This window comes from Salmo salar, chromosome 13 (assembly GCF_965601325.2).
Source record: "Salmo salar chromosome 13, fSalSal1, whole genome shotgun sequence".
Taxonomy (NCBI): Eukaryota; Metazoa; Chordata; class Actinopteri; order Salmoniformes; family Salmonidae; genus Salmo; species Salmo salar.
The window spans coordinates 48,204,868-48,224,481 of record NC_138303.1 but is presented as its reverse complement, the minus strand read 5'-3'; the positions used below and the strand labels follow the sequence as shown (position 1 = coordinate 48,224,481).

Here is a 19,614-nt window from a genome sequence, read left to right as displayed (position 1 = left end):
CGGTACACAATAGGAGAGAGACAGACAATATCTCCTTTCGTTGTTAACATCAAAACATAAAGGAAAAGGGCAAAGTACGAGAGTCATGCTATTAATTGTCCAAAGTAGGGATGGAATGTGAGCTAGTGAGGTAGGCTGCAGTGGGTTTGCTGGTCAATACATATACTGAACATGTAACCACAATAATGGTAGCCAGTAAATCAATTAATAAAAATTTAATATTGACAAATTAAACAGAAATTGTAGACCTTTAATCTTTTCCAACATGTCAGACACTTTACTTCAAATAAGTATGAAACATTTCACAGTGTTAACTTTCTCTTTATCGCTGGTTGTTGTACATTTCAGAGCCTCTTCAGTGTGGATGAGGTATAGCATACATTTTCAACAATAAAGACTGCACTTCCAGTTTGTGTTCTTCACTCTGTTGAACTCTTTTGTCTTCATTCCTAGGCACAGCACATGGAACCCCCGTTGGCATGCAAAACATTCAATCTAAAACAAAACAAAGCATAACACGTTATAAATAATAGCAAATATCAATGCAGTATGTTGAATTAGCCATCCATTGTGTTATATCATAAATTGTCTTGCATGCCGTCACTGTTGTCAAAAGATTATAAACATGTTAAATAAAGTTACTAACCCAGTCAGTCTTTGGGCCACATCCAGGTTCTTTATCAGTGGTACACATTAAGAAGTTGTTGGCTTTGTTGAACTCTGAAATCATAGGCATGAACTGAACATATGGCTGTCCCACATAACTACATAAAAATAAAGAATTCACATTTACTTTGAATTAAATGTCATTACATACCAGACATTTTTAGTATATCCTCAGCCATTTCTTTTTGCAGTTGCTCCATGTGTTTTTGAAGGTTCTATATCAGTTTGGGATGTTGGGGAAGTTCTGTGCAACTTCCTTGGCCATCTACACCAAAAAATAAAATAGAGTTTTTGACCTAATTGTCACATAACAGCTAAACATTCATTATTGAAAATATACCTATCAAACCTGCATTACAAAGACCCCACAGCTGAAGGTGTCCTGCTGCATGGTGTGAGTTATTTCCCCTCCTTTCCACTTTATGTCCACGCAGTCGTCTTTTCCATGGCAGGATCTTCTCATTTTGAAGTATTCTCTTTTTTATGGAAACATAATGGAATTCTGATTAGTTACAGGCAAATGAATACACAGGCCAAAACTGTATGCTGATTTCCTTATCACTATAATCTAGTAGATGTCATTTCCTTTATGCCCCATTCTACATACAGCCTAAATTATAGCCACTGAACCATTCACAGGACAATAATAAAAGTAGCATATAGGATTCAACCCTATCCCAGAGTGAATAAATGTAGAGTGACCGTTTCATCAGTACGTGCTTAAAGAAAGTCATATCACAAAGATCACAGATGACAGTGCCCACCAAATCTATGACAATTGAGAATGAATTGTAAGCACCAAAGTGTGTTAAAGTGTGTTTGTCAAAATAATAACTGAAAATGTCAGTTGTTGAAAATAATACTTCTATTTGCAATAGCAATTTATGATATATGCAGTTGATGAATATTCCATGTACCAACTCTACATGTAGAACGGACATAAGACATTCCCACATACAGTATTTTGTTATTTCTATTATTTTTTATTTCACCTTTATTCAACCAGGTAGGCTAGTTAAGAACAAGTTCTCATTTACAACTGCGACCTGGCCAAAATAAAGCAAAGCACTGTGACACAAACAACAACACAGAGTTACACATGGAATAAACAAACGTACAGTCAATAACACAATAGAAAAGTCTATATACAGTGTGCGCAAATGAAGTAAGATTAGGGAGGTAAGGCAATAAATAGGCCGTAGTGGCGAAATAATTATAATTTTGCAAATAAACACTGGAGTGATAGATGTGCAGAAGATGAATGTGCAAGTAGAGATACTGGGGTGCAAAGGAGCAAAAAAAATACAAAAATATATAAATAAAATAAATAACAATATGGGGATGAGGTAGTTGGATGGGCTATTTACAGATGGGATACGTACTGGTGCAATGATCTGTAAGCTGCTCTGATAGCTGATGCTTAAAGACAGTGAGGGAGATGTGAGTCTCCAGTTTTAGTGATTTTTGCAATTTGTTCCAGTCATTGGCAGCAGAGAACTGGAAGGAAAGGCGGCCAAAGGAGGAATTGGCTTTGGGGGTGACCAGTGAAATATACCTGCTGGAGCGCATGCTATGGGTGGGTGCTGCTATGGTGACCAGTGAGCTGAGATAAGGCCGGGCTTTACCTAGCAAGGACTTATAGATGACCTGGAGCCAGTGGGTTTGGCGACAAATATGAAGCGAGGGCCAGCCAACGAAAGCATACAGGTCACAGTGGTGGGTGGTATATGGGGCTTTGGTGACGAAATGGATGGCACTGTGATAGACTGCATACAATTTGCTGAGTAGAGTGTTGGAGGCTATTTTGTAAATGACATCGCCGAAGTCAAGGATCGGCAGGTTAGTCAGTTTTACGAGGGTATGTTTGGCAGGATGAGTGAAGGATGATTTGTTGTGAAATAGGAAGCCAATTCTAGATTTAATTTTGAATTGGAGATGCTTAATATGAGTGGAAGGAGAGTTTACAGTCTAGCCAGACACCTAGGTATTTGTAGTTGTCCACATATTCTAAGTCAGAACCGTCCAAAGTAGGGATGCTGGACGGGCGGGCGGGCAGGTGTGGGCAGCGATCGGTTGAAGAGTATGCATTTAGTATTACTTGCATTTAAGAACAGTTGGAGGCCACGGAAGGAGAGTTGTATGGCATTGAAGCTCGTCTGGAGGTTAGTTAACGCAGTGTCCAAAGAAGGGCCAGAAGTATACAGAATGGTGACGTCTGCATAGAAGTGGATCAGAGAATCCCCAGCCGCAAGAGCAACATCATTGATGTATATAGAGAAAAGAGTCGACCTGAGAATTGAACCCTGTTGCACCCCCATAGAGACTGCCAGAGGTCCGGACAACAGGCCCTCCGATTTGACACACTGAACTCTATCGGAGAAGTAGTTGGTGAACCAGGTGAGGCAGTCATTTGAGAAACCAAGGCTGTTGAGTCTGCCTATAAGTTCCTAACTTCCCTGAAAAGTTTCATATCACGGGGGCTATTCGATGCTAATGCGGTACGCCACAGGATGTTTTTGTGCTGGTCATGGGCAGTCAGGTCTGGAGTGAACCAAGGGCTATATCTGTTCCTGGTTCTACATTTTTTGAATGCGGCATGCTTATTTAAGATGGTGAGGAAAGCACTTTTATAGAATAACCAGGCATCCTCTACTGACGGAATAAGGTCAATATCTTTCCAGGATACCCAGGCCAGGTCGATTAGAAAGGCTATCTCGCTGAAGTGTTTTAGGGAGCGTTTGACTGTGATGAGGGGTGGTCCTTTGACCGCAGAATCATTACGGATGCAGGCAATGAGGCAGTGATCGCTGAGATCCTGGTTGAAGACAGCAGAGGTGTATTTAGAGGACAGGTTGGTCAGGATGATATCTAAGAGGGTGCCCGAGTTTACGGATTTGGGATTGTACCTGGTAGGTTCCATGATAATTTGGGTGAGATTGAGGGCGTCTAGTTTAGATTGTAGGATGGCCGGGGTGTTAAGCACATCCCAGTTTAGGTCACCTAACAGTATAAACTCTGAAGATAAATGGGGGGCAATTAATTCAAATATGGTGTCCAGGGCGCAGCTGGGGGCTGAGGGGGGGCTGTAACAAGAGACAACAGTGAGAGACTTATTTCTGGATTTTTAAAAGTAGAAGCTCTAACTGTTTGGGCACAGACCTGGATAGTATGACAAAACTCTGCAGGCTGTCTCTGCAGTAGATTGCAACTCCACCCCCTTTGGCAGTTCTGTCTTGGGGGAAAATGTATACACATACATAGAGGCATTTTTCAGCTATGATTTTACCACTCAGAATCCAGAATGGATATGACAATGGGGCCAGCACAGGATGTAAAACACCCTTACAACAATCTACTTTTTGATCTTCTTGACCTCTTATCTGGTAAACTGCTACTATGTATCAAGAAAAGAGCCCCAATTAGAGGTTAGTGTACTCCAGTAAAAAAGGGCTGGTTTAGATTAACCTGTTATGGCTAGGGGGGCAGTATTTTCACCGCCGGATAAAAAACGTACCCGATTTAATCTGATTATTACTCCTGCCCAGAAACTAGAATATGCATATAATTATTAGCTTTGGATAGAAAACACTCCAAAGTTTCTAAAACTGTTTGAATGGTGTCTGTGAGTATAACAGAACTCATTTGGCAGGCCAAAACCTTAGAAGATTCCATGCAGGAAGTGCCCTGTCTGACAATTTCTTGGCCTTCTTGATTATCTCTATCCAATACAGGGGATCTCTACTGTTACGTGACACTTCCACTTCCGGCTCCCATGGGCTCTCAGAAGGCGGCAAAAAGCTGAATCGTGGCTTTGCAGGCTCTGGCTGAAAAACATTAGCGCGTTTGGATAGTGGCTGGTCACAGTACTGTGAGACTCAGGCTCGTGCACGAGTCGACTCCATGTTTTATCTTTGAACGAAAACCACCACTCCCGGTCGGAATATTATCGCTTGTTTACGAGAAAAATGGCATAAAAATAGATTTTAAACAGCGGTTGACATGCTTCGAAGTACGGTAATGGAATATTTCGAATTTCTTTGTGACAAAATGCGTTGTGCGCGTGACCCTTCGTCAGCCTTGGATAGTGTCTTGAACGCACGAACAAAACGCTGCTATTTGGATATAACAATGGATTATTATGAACCAAATCAACAATTGTTATTGAAGTAGCAGTCCTGGGAGTGCATTCTGACGAAGAACACCAAAGGTAATCAAACTTTTCTAATAGTAAATCGGAGTTTGGTGAAGGCTAAACTTTCTGGGTGTCTAAATAGCTAGCCCTGTGATGCCGGGCTATGTACTCAGAATATTGCAAAATGTGCTTTCACCGAAAAGCTATTTTAAAATCGGACACCTCGATTGCACAAAGGAGTTCTGTATCTATAATTCTTAAAATAATTGTTATGTTTTTTGTGAACGTTTATCGTGAGTAATTTAGTAAATTCACCGGAAGTGTTCGGTGGGAATGTTAGTTCTGAACGTCACATGCTAATGTAAAAAGCTGGTTTTTGATATAAATATGAACTTGATTGAACAAAACATGCATGTGTTGTATAACATAATGTCCTAGGGTTGTCATCTGATGAAGATCATCAAAGGTTAGTGCTGCATTTATCTGTGGTTTTGTTTTTTGTGACATTATATGCTAAAAATGGGTGTCTGATTATTTCTGGCTGTGTACTCTGCTGACATAATCTAATGTTTTGCTTTCGCTGTAAAGCCTTTTTGAAATCGGACAGTGTGGTTAGATAAAGGAGAGTCTTGTCTTTAAAATGCTGTAAAATAGTCATATGTTTGAAAAATTGAAGTTTTTGTATTTTTGAGGAATTTGTAATTCGCGCCACGCCTATCATTGGATATTGGAGCAGGTGTTCCGCTAGCGGGACGTCTAGATGTAAGAGGTTTTAAAAACTATTGCCCTATGTCCCCGTTCATAGGGGCATGAGAGACTAGTCAGTGGTAGAATTGAGTTGGCACTTTATTGGCCCAAACACCCACAGACCCTGAAGGTTGAGGTTACTCATGGACAGTAATTAGTAATACAAAAAAAATGCATTGATGCATTGTGTCTTCTATCCGTCCAAGAATAGGATCTAAATTGTTAGGAAATATTTGTTCCCATAAATACAGAGGATGTCTCTCCTCATACCTCTGGCACTTTAGTCAGACTGCCAGACTGTGTAAAAACTTTATGATGGGGCCGGCAACGGAGTTCCCTGTGACTAAGCACCACGGAGACCAATCAGGAGAGAATACATACAGGTCAAGGGTGCCAATTGAAAGTCAAGGGGTGTGTCTGTGCCTTTTGGATTACTCTCTCTTTACAGAGAACCCCTGTGGTTCGAGTCAAAAGCTACCCTTCCCCTTTCAGTCTGCCTGCGCATGTCTGAAAGTGACAGAGCCAGCAGCCAAGAGATTTTTTGAAAGTATGTCATAAAAAAGTATTACACTTATGAATGTAGGTAAAATGCTAATATGTATTAGATCCAGTACAATGGAATAACTAAGACCTGAATTTGAATGCAGGGTATTCCGATTCCTCCTTCTCTTTCTGTCCAGCAGGGTCAACCAAAAACACTTGATGGTTCATGCAGATACTGGGGAAGCGATATAGAAATGTATTGATCCCTTAAATGATTTTACTATTAAATGACCCATATCACAACCCTCATACCACTTCACAAAAATGTACCTAAATCAATTTTGGAAAAAGGATTTTACTCACAAAAGACATAGGAATGTATTTTTCCAGTTAGAAATAGTAGGCCATGCATCAAATAACTATGTTCATCAGAAAAAGGAACCCTCTTACAGTGAGGGAAAAAAGTATTTGATCCCCTGCTGGTTTTGTACGTTTGCCCACTGACAAAAAATGATCAGTCTATAATTTTAATGGTAGGTTTATTTGAACAGTGAGAGACAGAATACCAACAAAAAAATCCTGAAAAACGCATGTCAAAAATTTTATAAATTGATTTGCATTTTAATGAGGGAAATAAGTATTTGACTCCTCTGCAAAACATGACTTAGTACTTGGTGGCAAAACCCTTGTTGGCAATCACAGAGGTCAGACGTTTCTTGTAGTTGGCCACCAGGTTTGCACACATCTCAGGAGGGATTTTGTCCCACTCCTCTTTGCAGATCTTGTCCAAGTCATTAAGGTTTCGAGGCTGACGTTTGGCAACTCGAACCTTCAGCTCCCTCCACAGATTTTCAATGGGATTAAGGTCTGGAGACTGGCTAGACCACTCCAGGACCTTAATGTGCTTCTTCTTGAGCCACTCCTTTGTTGCCTTGGCTGTGTGTTATGGGTCATTGTCATGCTGGAATACCCATCCACGACCCATTTGCAATGCCTTGGCTGAGGGAAGGAGGTTCTCACCCAAGATTTGACGGTACATGTCCCTGTCCATCGTCCCTTTGATGCGGTGAAGTTGTCCTGTCTCCTTAGCAGAAAAACACCCCCAAAGCATAATGTTTCCACCTCCTCCTCCAAACACGGTGAGTTGAGTTGATGCCAAAGAGCTCCATTTTGGTCTCATCTGACCAAAACACTTTCACCCAGTTGTCCTCTGAGTCGTTCATTGGCAAACTTGAGCTGGGGGACCTTGCGGGCGCTGCAGGATTTCAGTCCTTCACGGCGTAGTGTGTTACCAATTGTTTTCTTGGTGACTATGGTCCCAGCTGCCTTGAGATCATTGACAAGATCCTCCCGTGTAGTTCTGGGCTGATTCCTCACCGTTCTCATGATCATTGCAACTCCACAAGGTGAGACCTTGCATGGAGCCCCAGGCTGAGGGAGCTTGACAGTTCTTTTGTGTTTTCCATTAGCCTATAATCACACCAAGTATTGTCACCTTCTCACCAAGCTGCTTGGCGATGGTTTTGTAGCCCATTCCAGCCTTGTGTAGGTCTACAATCTTGTCCCTGACATCCTTGGAGAGCTCTTTGGTCTTGGCCATGGTGGAGAGTTTGGAATCTGATTGATTGATTGATTGCTTCTGTGGACAGGTGTCTTTTATACAGGTAACAAGCTGAGATTAGGAGCACTCCCTTTAAGAGTGTGCTCCTAATCTCAGCTCGTTACCTGTATAAAAGACACCTGGGAGCCAGAAATTTTTCTGAATGAGAGGGGGTCAAATACGTATTTCCCTCATTAAAATGCAAATCAATTTATAACATTTTTGACATGCGTTTTTCTGGATTTTTTTGTTGTTATTCTGTCTCTCACTGTTCAAATAAACCTACCATTAAAATTATAGACTGATAATTTATTTGTCAGTGGGTAAATGTACAAAATCAGCAGGTAATCAAATACTTTTTTCCCTCACTGTATGTATGCACTGCTGCATTTTGTAAGTTGTCTGCAAGTGGCTTGTTGTGAATGCACTCAAATATCAAGTCATTATCAGGTTCTGTAAACTGCATTCTAATACTCAACATAGAAGGATTTGTCTTAATGTACAGTATGTGAAAGGGATGCTATGAAAATGATTATTTCACCTTATCAAGCTCACTCTGACTGACAAATCCCTGCATATTACTGTGATTAAAAAGAGCATATGAAACATTGTTTTTCATGAGGCCTACCTGTGCGCCTTACTTTAAGCACCTCTGTTTGAACACCTCTCCTGTCCTTGATCCATACCACATACAGCCATTTGCAGATCTTTTCAGTGCCCATGTGTAAGATAGTTATTGCAAGGCTGGAACATTTGTTAACTTCAAAAACATTTTTAAACACCCATGTGAAATGAAGGCCTACAAAGCTTACAGATTTAAGTCTAATAGCATGAAATGAAAGTAGACAAACATCAGAGTGTGCAATATAGAAGGGTAGTCAATAGATATTCTGAACCTTGTTTGAGGCCTTCCCTGTGGCTCAGTTGGTAGAGCATGGTGTGTGCAATGCCAGGGTTGTGGGTTCGATTCCCACGGGAGGCCAGTACAAAAAATAAAATTAAAAATTACATTAAAATGCATGAAATGAAATGTATGCAATGTATGTATTCACTACTGCAGGTTGCTCTGGATAAGAGTGTCTCCTAAATGACTAAAATATATATATATATATAAAAAAAAAGGTCAGTAGGTCACATGACCAAGGAGCTATTGAAATTGCACATTTTGAAAAATTCATGTAAATTCTTGTGAGATGAAAATGGACAAACTAAAGGGTGTGCAATATAGAAGGGTAGTCAGTTGACAATCTGAACCTTGTTTGAGTCCAGTAGGTCATATGACCAATGAGCTATTGAAATTAAAAAGTGTCAATAAATTATTTAAAATAGTGCGAGATGTAAATCGACAAAATATACATGTGTGCAATGTTTGTCTATGCCTTCAGGTTAGCTAGAACCAGTTTTGAACGTTTTAGGAGTAATGATTAAATAGCTATTGAAATGTGAAGAATTTGATTTGTCACTATGTTGACGGTCCCTAACTGCTGTTGGTGGACGTAACAGGCGAATATCCGTCGAATATCCTTCTTTACCTCGGTATGACTGCATTAGGCCTATTTCAATCATTTTGAAATACATTTCATGGTCAATCAATTGAGTTATATTTTTCAACTTGTAGGCTACTGTCTGTAATTTGTCTCAATGTGCGTAACCTAACATGTGCGTAATGATGTGCCAAATCGGTGATTTAATAAATGTTTATTGGGTGTGCATTAGAATAGGCGCTAATAGCTGTAGGCGCTAATATCGCTCTGGGAGCTGATCCGTCGTCATTATTGTGAAATAATTATAATGCAGAAAGCTGATCCAAGAGCAGCGCTCCCTTTCTTTCGATCCTATCACTATCGACACGCTCCAACGAAGCACTTGCACCGTTCTATCTGCGAGGTGTTTTGGGAAACGCTTATTACATCTTCGGCCGTTGTTGGAAAGATGCATCGTTAAAACACTCTGAGCCTAAATTCCATCGGGAAACCGGCCCCAGGTTGATACATCAGCACTCTTGTTCAATTGCAGAACCTTTAGACTACTGTTACTTCAAAAATGTTATATGAGAGTTCAAATAATGGATTGATATATGACGACTATAAATTCAAATGTAATGCATTGTCCTGAGTATAAATTGTAATAATATAGTCATTGCATATTTGCAATCTCAAAGCTGTTTATCCTAGCAATGGGGTGTATCTTCTCACAAGGTCGTTGTCTCATTGAGGCATAGGCTAATATAGATTAATAGTATGTAGGCTTAAAATAAATGAATCACAGATCCTTGCCCAGCTGCGACCAGGTCACGAACTTGTCAGTGTACTTTATTATTGAACTTTATTGAAACGTTTTCAAGGCACACCAGCCAGTTATTCGAACCAACTTGATGCGTAGGCCTACATCCAGAGCCATATATAGCCTATATTACTCTACATACATCACATTCCGTAAATAGATGGAGAGATCAGTGAAAATGTTTGTTGGGATTGGACACAGCTGGATGGATCGCTGTAGCAAAACATATTTCTTGTCTTCTTCGCAGTGGTTATGCTACCAGTTATTTTTGTTAGGAGGGTATAAACTAGGTATTTATTGGAGATCCGTGGACGCCTTGTTCAGTGTCGTGATATTTAAATGATTTGATTCACATATTGATAACAACATTGTAAGGTTTATATCACATTATCGAAACAAGTATTTCAATACCGCCATTATAATATTTCGTTGTTACTTTTTACAGTAGCCTAGTTCAGTAGTAGGCCTATGGGCCTGATAAGAATAAGAATCAAATATGCTATTCATTGTTAATTTAGGCTATATTAATTATTTTGTATGAAATCGTAGGCCTCGCACAATGATGATGACGATGATGATGAGGAAACACACGCGTGTAAAATCTTATTTCCCCAACCCTAGTAGCATGCGAGATTAAGATTGGGATTCCAGCGTCCTCGTAGTGACTTTTGATTGATTAGCTACATCATAAAGGGTCATTTCTACACCGGGGTAATCTTCGCTGTAGCCCAAGCACTGTGTGCGTTTGTGTGGCGGGGTTCTACCGACCTCTCGCTCCTTTGATTTTCAGGGATTATGGATGGAAATGTAACACCAGATTAATTAACCGGCAACAATAACGATAGTGTAATACCGGTGCAGTTATTGTGGGATTTTATGTGTAGGTTTAAGCATTAATTAATAAATACTTTTTGGAGAAGGTCTTCATTTAGTGCAATTTAATTTCAGCAAATTTGACTAAAGTGGAATGGTCAAAATTGTGAGTTCTACATTCACTGACTTAAACCATTTCTAATTTCACTTTATTTGATAATTGGGCCAGCAGTCACATTTGCTTGTATTTTACTCACAGATAAATAAGTAGGCCATTTTGTCGCAAACATAATAGGCTATGGAGGCAAGGGGAAATATATTATAATTGAAATCGTTTATCAGACATCATTTTACATGTATTAATTTTGAAAAGGGCTGTTTCGTTTACCGAGACCTGAGAAATATAACCAAACAAATGAAACGTAGGCCTATCATTGACTGTCGACCGACTTAATTCACTTCTCAAAGTCGTTGTAGTTACACGCAATCAATCGTGTCTCAATCGATTGATTGCATCGATAGCATTTCCTGTTTAAGTGAAGTAAAAATAAAAAGGGCCATTCAACAGCAGTTTTCTCTGTCTTTTTTTCTCCAAAATGTTTACACCAGCTCTCCAGAACAATTTAAACGTGCTCCAAATGTTTCTCTTACATTGGGCTGGACAAATTATTTCATATGGTGGGTACAACGCCTTTTTTAAGAGCAATTAACTGTGACTACACTTGTAAAGAAAGCCCGCATTTTGGAGTATTTCTTCCCAGATTGTTGCCGTTTTCCTGCGGTGTAACACGGTAGGCACAGCGGCTGGCCCAGACCCCGGAAAATAGGTGTGCTGCAGCAGCAATATCCGTTTTTCATTTATTTTTTAAGCTACAGAGCGTCAATCCAATATGCTAATCGATAAAAAAAAATATATATTTTTAAAGCCCATGGCTATGCAGAGCAGCGAACATCAATCTTGGAATTGATTGATTTTAAATGAAATGTAAATGCATTTGTGCATTTCATATTTTTCTATTAACTATTCCACGTAGGCCTATATATTGGCATTTACACATAGGCTACATACACTACATGACCAAAAGTATGTGGACCCACGCCCTTCGAACATCTCATTCCAAAATCATGGGCATTAATATGGAGTTGGTCCCCCCCCCCCCCCCCCCCCCCTTTTGCGGCTATAACAGCCTCCACTCTTCTGGGAAGGCATACCACTAGATATTGGAACATTGCTGCAGGGACTTGCTTCCATTCAGCCACAAGAGCATTAGTGAGGTTGGGCACTGATGTTGGGCGATTAGGGCCTGGCTCACAGTCGCGTTCCAATTCATCCCAAAGGTGTTCGATGGGGTTGAGGTCAGGGCTCTGTGTAGGCCAGTCAAATTCTTCCAAAGTTGGAAGCACAGAATCGTCTAGAATGTCATTGTATGCTGTAGCTTTAAGATTTTGCTTCACTGGAACTAAAGGGCCTAGCCCAAACCATGAAAAACATCCACAAACCATTATTCCTCCTCCACCAAACTTGACAGTTGTCCCTATGCATTTTTGCAGGTAGCGATCTTTCACCAAACTCAGATTCGTCTGTCAGACTGCCAGATGGTGAAGCATGATTCATCATGCCAGAGAACACATTTCGACTGCTCCAGAGTCCAATGGTGGTGAGCTTTACACCACTCCAGCTGACGCATTATGCATGGTGATCTTAGGCTTGTGTGAGGCTGCTCGGCCATGGAAACCCATTTCATGAGGCTCCGGACAAACAGTTCTTGGGCTGACGTTGCTTCCAGAGGCAGTTTAGAACTTGGTAGTGAGTTTTGCAACCAAGGACAGACCATTTTTACCCAGTTCAGCACTCAGCGGTCCTGTTCTGTGAGCTTTTGTGGCCTACCACTTTGCGGCATTTCCACTTCACAATAACAGCATTTACAGTTGACCGGGTCAGCGCTAACAGGGCAGTCATTTTACAAACTGACTTGTTGGAAAGGTGACATCCTATGAAGGTGCCACCTTAAAAGTCACTGAGCTCTTCAGTATGGGGCATTCTACAGCCGATGTTTGTCTATGGCGATTGCATGGCGGTGTGCTCGATTTTATACAGTTGTCAGCAACAGGTGTGGCTAAATAGCCGAATCCACTCATTTGAAAGGGTGTCCACATACTAGTGTATTTCTTTATTCCACATGGTCAGGGCCTTGTTTCCCAGAGCCATCGTAGCATTAAAATCATTGTTAGAATCTTCTTACAATGTAGCTTTAGTAGCCAAGGTGTTTCCCAGAGCCTTGTTTCCCAGAGCCTTTGTTAGTAACGTGGCTCTTAAAAACCTCCACATATCTTCGAGTGATCCAGACCACTCGTAGAGTAGCCAAAGAGCATCATTAATGTTTTTTTTGCCCTTCCTCGTCACTTTATTCACAGATTTTCACTAAACATAAAATCAAGATCTGTCTGACTGTATTTGTAGTCAACTTCGTTTTGAAGTTATCGGAAGTCACAAAGTTGCCAAAGTATTTGCAATTGTTATAAACAAGTAAAGGATAAAATGATGTGTGAAATGAAAACCGACATGACGACATTAAACGATACACAGGCTAAATGGGCCTATACAGGCTATTTCAATCATATCAAAATCAAGTTCATGTTCAATCAATTGAGTTCTAGTTTGTAACTATGCTACTGTCTGTCATGTTTCCCTCATTGTGTTTCATGATGTGTGACAACATATGCGCAATGATGTGCCCGGTCTGTGATTAAGTGCATTATTAATTGTTACGCATAATAAGCTATCTAAATAGCCTATTTGCAGCCATGGGTGGTGATATCTCTCTAGGAGCTGATCTGCCTATTGTGGAATAATTATAATGTTAAGGTAAGATTTGAATAGAGAAAGCTGATCCGAGAGCAGCACTGCTTTTCTTTCGATCCTATCAGCATCAACACATGGTCTAATGACGCACTTCGTGAATGTTCTCTCTATGTGCTTGTTTGGGAAACACTCTTAAAAAGTTGCCACGTAAATAACAATGCATCTGGTACGATCATCGTAATGCTTAAGTTACATCGCAACTGGGAAACGAGGCTCATGCCAAACGTCAATGACGGTTGTAAATGCAATTTATCATGAAGAGGTTGGCTTAAGCAAGTATTGAACCATGCATGTAGTTAGTATAAAAATAGGTAGGCTAAGCGATGATCTTAACCAAAGGGAATTTATATTTCCCTTTGGTTAAGATCATTGCTGAATATTTGAATAGGTTTCGCTGAATAGGGTTAGGCCTATAGGCTACTCATAAACATGGTGTAGTTCAAAGACATATGTTAAATGCACATTTTCGTTTTTATATGCTAAATAAGAAATGTCAATAAATGTGTAATCTAATCCTATCGCATTTTATAAACCACATTGTGATATACCCAGACAGCAGCTGCCTGCCCCTCAATCTTTTTTTATCTTACATATATTTCCACATTTTAGGCTATATGGACTAACTGTCTCTGACTGCGCCTTAACACAGGAAAAAGTCTGTCTAGGATTAGCGGTCAGATTTCCCATTTCCCATATACGCTCAAGGTCTTCAATCCAATCAATGGCTAATGATTATCAAGGCAACTTCACGGACCGCTTTTGGAACTTCATTAGCAGGAGTACAAAGAGGGACCAGTCAGTGCAGCGCTACGGGTAGGCCCGCTCCAGTGCATCGGCCAAACACCTTGACTCGGGGTGGTCTGTTTGTGCTCCCTACTTAAACCAACTGAAAGGGAAATATTCTAATTACAGATTCATTTAGCCGCTGTGCAGGACAGGGCATTGGTAAATCTTGACATTGTAGGCTAAATGTTGGTGAGTGATGGACGAATAGATCCCCACATTTGTCGTTTAAAACGTTTTTTCTCTCTGTAAGTCTGTCCCTTTATAAATGCTTACTGTATCCCCAGTGTCGACACTCGACAGGCTGGTAGTTCTTTAATGCGCAGTCACAATAGCGCCGAGCCAGAGCGCGAGAGGGGAGCGGAGAGTAGGCAGTTCTCTGTGTGTGGTGGGGGGTAGCCTGCAACCTGGAATTTCCACCACCTTCCAGTTACCATGTTTACTCTCCCATTTCATTGGCTGTGGCAGAATTACTGTTCACATATGTACAATACTCCCATAATTCACAAAGCCCGCGGCCCCACTTTTTTTATGTCGCTTGACTGCTCTGTCCCAAATCCTGACGACAAGGTGTTTAATTTCACATATAATGCACAGCTCCGTTATCTCTGCGTTACGCATAGTCCCGGGTGCCCTTTCCACCTTGGATACAGCTTGTGTTTCAGCCTGTGTCGGGGAAAACTGCACCGGAGTCGCGGACCACAGACCACACCAATCCCATATTGTTTGAACTGGGCCTGCTGGGTCACGCCTGATCCCCATTCTAGCTCTAATTTCTTCAGAGCTTTCAACTAACCAATGATGGGTTGAAACTGTATGAGAAAAGCCTCAATGATGAGGATGATGGTGGTGGTGGATGACTATGAAGATTACAATCATGGTTATCACCACCAACTCCACCCTCATCATTACATCCTACATGCCTAAATTCATTAATAACTAAATATATACTACTATTATAAGCCTTATAATAGCCTACATCGTTAGTAATTATTCATTCTAAAGCAACATTTGTTGTTTTAAGAATTGGCGTTTTAATACTAACATAGGCCCACTACTATTTTACTCCTTGACCTTGATAAAGATGAATGTTATGATAAGAAGTAGTGCCCCCAGAACCATGGATGTCTGAATATTTCTATCCACTCCACAGTCAGTTTATTTCATATGTCACTGATCAATAAACTTGACTTAATGATAAATGCCCCCATGAATGCAGGCCTAGGTAGACTACGTTCTGTGTGGTGCATGCGTCTAACTGTATGTGTTACAAATGGTAGCAGGTGAATGTTGAACTTTTGTTGCACACACATATCCAGATGATGCTGCGTACCCCAGATGATACTGCGTACCATTTTGCGCAGTGACGCTGTAGGTGTGTATGCAACAAAAGTTCAACATTCACTTTCTGCTACCATTTCTGTCAAGCCGTCTACGCATACAGTTAGACGCATACTTTCGATAAATCCAACAGATGCCCCTCACCGAACGCACTGCAACTGCCTCTGCAACAAAACGTTACAAGGCAAACGCAGCGTTTCATTGGAAATTAATGTCATGCTTCACCATTTGGCAGTCCGTCGGACGAATCTGGGTTTGGCGGATGCCAGGAGAACGCTACCTGCCCCAATGCATAGTGCCAACTGTAAAGTTTGATGGAGGAATAATGGTCTGGGGCTGTTTTCATGGTTTAGGCCCCTTAGTTACAGTGAAGGGAAATCTTAACTCTACAGCATACAATGACATTCAGTGCGTCCAACTTTGTGGCAACAGTATGGGGAAGGCCCTTTCATGTTTCAGCATGACAATGCCCCGTGCACAAAACGTGGTCCATACAGAAATGGTTTGTCAAGATCGGTGTGGAAGAACTTGACTGGCCTGCACAGAGCCCTGACCTCAACCCCATCAAACACCTTTGGGAAGAATTGGAACGCCGACAGGCCTAATCGCCCAACATCAGCATTGCTCTTGTGGCTGAATGGAAGCAAGTCCCTGCGGCAATGTTCCAACATCTAGAGGAAAGCCTTCCATGAAGAGTGGAGTCTGTTATAGCAGGAAAGGAAGGGACCAACTCCATGTTAATGCCCATGATTTTGGAATGAGATGTTCGACGAGCAGGTGTCCACATACCTTTGGTCATGTAGTGTATGTAGCCTATGTGTATATGCCAATATATAGGCCTAAATGGAATAGGTCATAGATAAATAACAAATGTACAAGATAATGCAGAGCTTTTGTTTTATATTTAATTTTAAATCAATCAATTCAAAAAACGTATTTTGCTGCTGCAGCCCGGATTGCAGCAGCACATCTCTCTTCCGGGGTCTGGTCCTGCCGCTGTGCCTACCGTGTTAAAACTGCAGGAATATGTGAAGAAAATACAACAAAATGCGGGGTTATAAAGCCATCACGTTGAGCTCGTAAAAGGCAGACGTTTAAATGACGCACAAAATGTATTCCACAATGAACGGGTGCCGAAGAGCAACACTCTTCTTTACAAGGATAGTCTCAGTTAATTGCTCTCAAAAAGGCGTTGCACCCACCATATGAAATAATGTGTCCAGCCAAATGTGAGAGAGAAATTTGGCGCACGTTTAAATTGTTCTGGAGAGCTGGTGTAAACATTTTGGAGAAGAAAAGACAGAGAAAACTGCTGTTGAATGGCCCTTTTTATTTTTACTTCACTTAAACAGGAAATGCTATCGATGCAATCAATCGATTGAGACACGACTATTGATATTCCCAGTCGTCAGTCTATCGCTCTTTTAGACACCCAGGAGTAGGCTAAACAAAGTAGCACTGATACATGAAATGAACACTAACCTGTCGATTGTTGGCTCAATGTCACTCGGTTACAGTGAGAGTTTTTGTAACACCTGCGTAATAACTCTCTGTTTGGCAACATAAGATTCCACCAACAATGTTTTCTCAATGTTAGATTAATAGTTGAAATTACTAAATTTGTCACAATGGCTATTTTAGAGGAAATGTGGACGCCTTGTCAACCACATGGCATGTTGAATGCATGGTTGACTTGTACTGCTTAAAATGAAATGATCAATTATGGTTGGTGATTGTAGTCCTGTGCCGATGTAGATTGTAGTCCTGTGCCGATGTAGATTGTAGTCCTGTGCTGATGTTTTTTTCCATACGTTTCTAAATATAGTATCAAGCATTGGATGTAATATGCAATTGCAATATTTGGTGAATATTCAAGTCCCCTTGTTACTTAGGCCCATTCCATCTTATCCCCAATACTACCATAATAGCCCAATAATAAAAACAAATTGGGCCTACTACTAATAACAATAATAAGTAATGAATGAATACTATGACAAAAGTATTATTATTATTATCATGTATTATTTAATTAATATTTATAATAATTTCGTATTGGTGTTCAATCAAGGCTTTGATCCCACCCGTTGTTGATCCCAACGGTCTTAATGGGTCTTTATCTTCTGTAAAGGTACCCTTTTCCCGTTTACAAATCACAACATGTAATTCGCTCCGAGATCAATCTCCTGGTCATGCAAGTAATCATGCAACTCGTTTCTTTTCTAGGACTATGTTTTCAAATAATATGCTATACATCCATTTTTACGTAGTTTTTTTAATGAACATAGAATTCCTGATTTGGTTTTACATGTAGGTCTGTGAATTAAAATCTATCTACATGTTGCGTCGAAGTAGTTGAAAGTAATAATAATAACATTAATCCTTACAATATAATAAACTTAATTATTATAATAACAGTGATACAGCAATGTGGTTTATAATAATAATAATTAACTGCATGCAATAGGACCAATAATGAAATTAACTTCAAATGCGAATAATGGATTATGCCGAATATCCATGCTTTTTGTTGTCAGATAGGCCGATACTTTCCTGATATTTGCTTGACTAGATATGTTATTTTCTTAACTGCTTCAATTGAACAGTAATCATACATGTGGATTAGTACAGAACTATAGGAATATTCGCCTTTCTTTCGTTCAACATCCATATAGTTCACTGTAAATATTGTATTAATTCATACATACGGTAGCCTACAGACTTACATATTTCAATTGCTTAGCTGCGTTATGGGCTGCAGAATAGGCTATAGAGCATATAACCAAACCTCCAACTAAAATCGACCGCACACCTAACATTGCCTGTTAATATGCATGCAACGAGCAACAGACGCCTGCTGTCATACACACGGCATGTCTGAATGCCATACATGCAACGTAAAACAAATGGAAGGCAAAATCATACTTACAGTTGAAATTCACAACCTATTCCTCCTCGCTGGGTTTACCTGGAGTCCTTGGGAAACAATGGCGCTACATGTTTTCATTCATGACTTTTTAGTAGCTAAGTATGACATCTGCGCCATAGTGCACGGAGAGGATAGGTGTACAGAAATAAATAATCGTTTAAATTAAAAATACATTGACTTAATATGTTTCCTTTAGAAATACAATTCATTGAAACCAGCCCGCTCATGTCCCTTGTCCCGTCTATTGAAAGTCGGCGGCTGCATGCATCAACAGCTGTCGTTTCGTGTGGTTAGCTCCGGGGCAAAGCGTGCAACATTTTCATTACGGAGAGCTATATCATAAATTCACTGCTAATCTACACCTGTTGTTTACGATGCATAGACTCCAACGTATGCATTTCAATTAGTGGAGTCAAAAATAACCCCTTGCAGAACGTGACATTTGAGTAGCCTACATTGAACACAATGACAGATGACACGTCAATGGCGTTATTTGTAAATATAGTCTAAACATATTTTGAGATAGCCTATCTGTAATAGAATAGGGCCTATCTTTCTCGTAATTCATTATTATAGCAATACTAATAATGAGAAGAACAACGGTAACATTAAAGCCATCATATTCATAATCATAGCCTAATAATAAATAGGCTGATAATAATAGCCAGTAATAACAATAGTAAGCTATTTCTTTTTTGTTTTGTTATTGTTTTTACTTTACCTTAAATGAGATTTGTGATGTGATCATTTTGAATGATCAGTAGTGATATTTGTTAAAAGTTTAGGGATGCGACCTTGACCCCATCACATAGGCTATCATGCTATGTCCATTGCTAGTCCGGATCCCACGGGTTTGCGAAAAAGAATTTGTTGCTCTTAAAGGGGTAGTCAAGAAGGTGCCGGTAGTGGCAACAGCGGTAGTACCGGAGAGGGAGGGGGGAGGAGGAAAGAGATAAGAGATCTAAAGGGGAGAGGAT

The 19,614-nt window shown here is 40.3% G+C and overlaps 1 long non-coding RNA gene across 1 annotated transcript; it reads right to left on the bottom strand.

The window, feature by feature from the left end:
• Positions 1 to 200: 200 nt before the first annotated feature.
• On the bottom strand, positions 201 to 19,585 carry LOC106566954 (uncharacterized). Its single transcript, XR_001319978.3, has 6 exons — positions 19,359 to 19,585; positions 18,638 to 18,684; positions 1,016 to 1,142; positions 818 to 931; positions 647 to 720; positions 201 to 495 (listed from the first exon to the last, which is right to left on the bottom strand). It is a non-coding gene; the product is annotated as an uncharacterized LOC106566954 (long non-coding RNA).
• Positions 19,586 to 19,614: the final 29 nt, after the last annotated feature.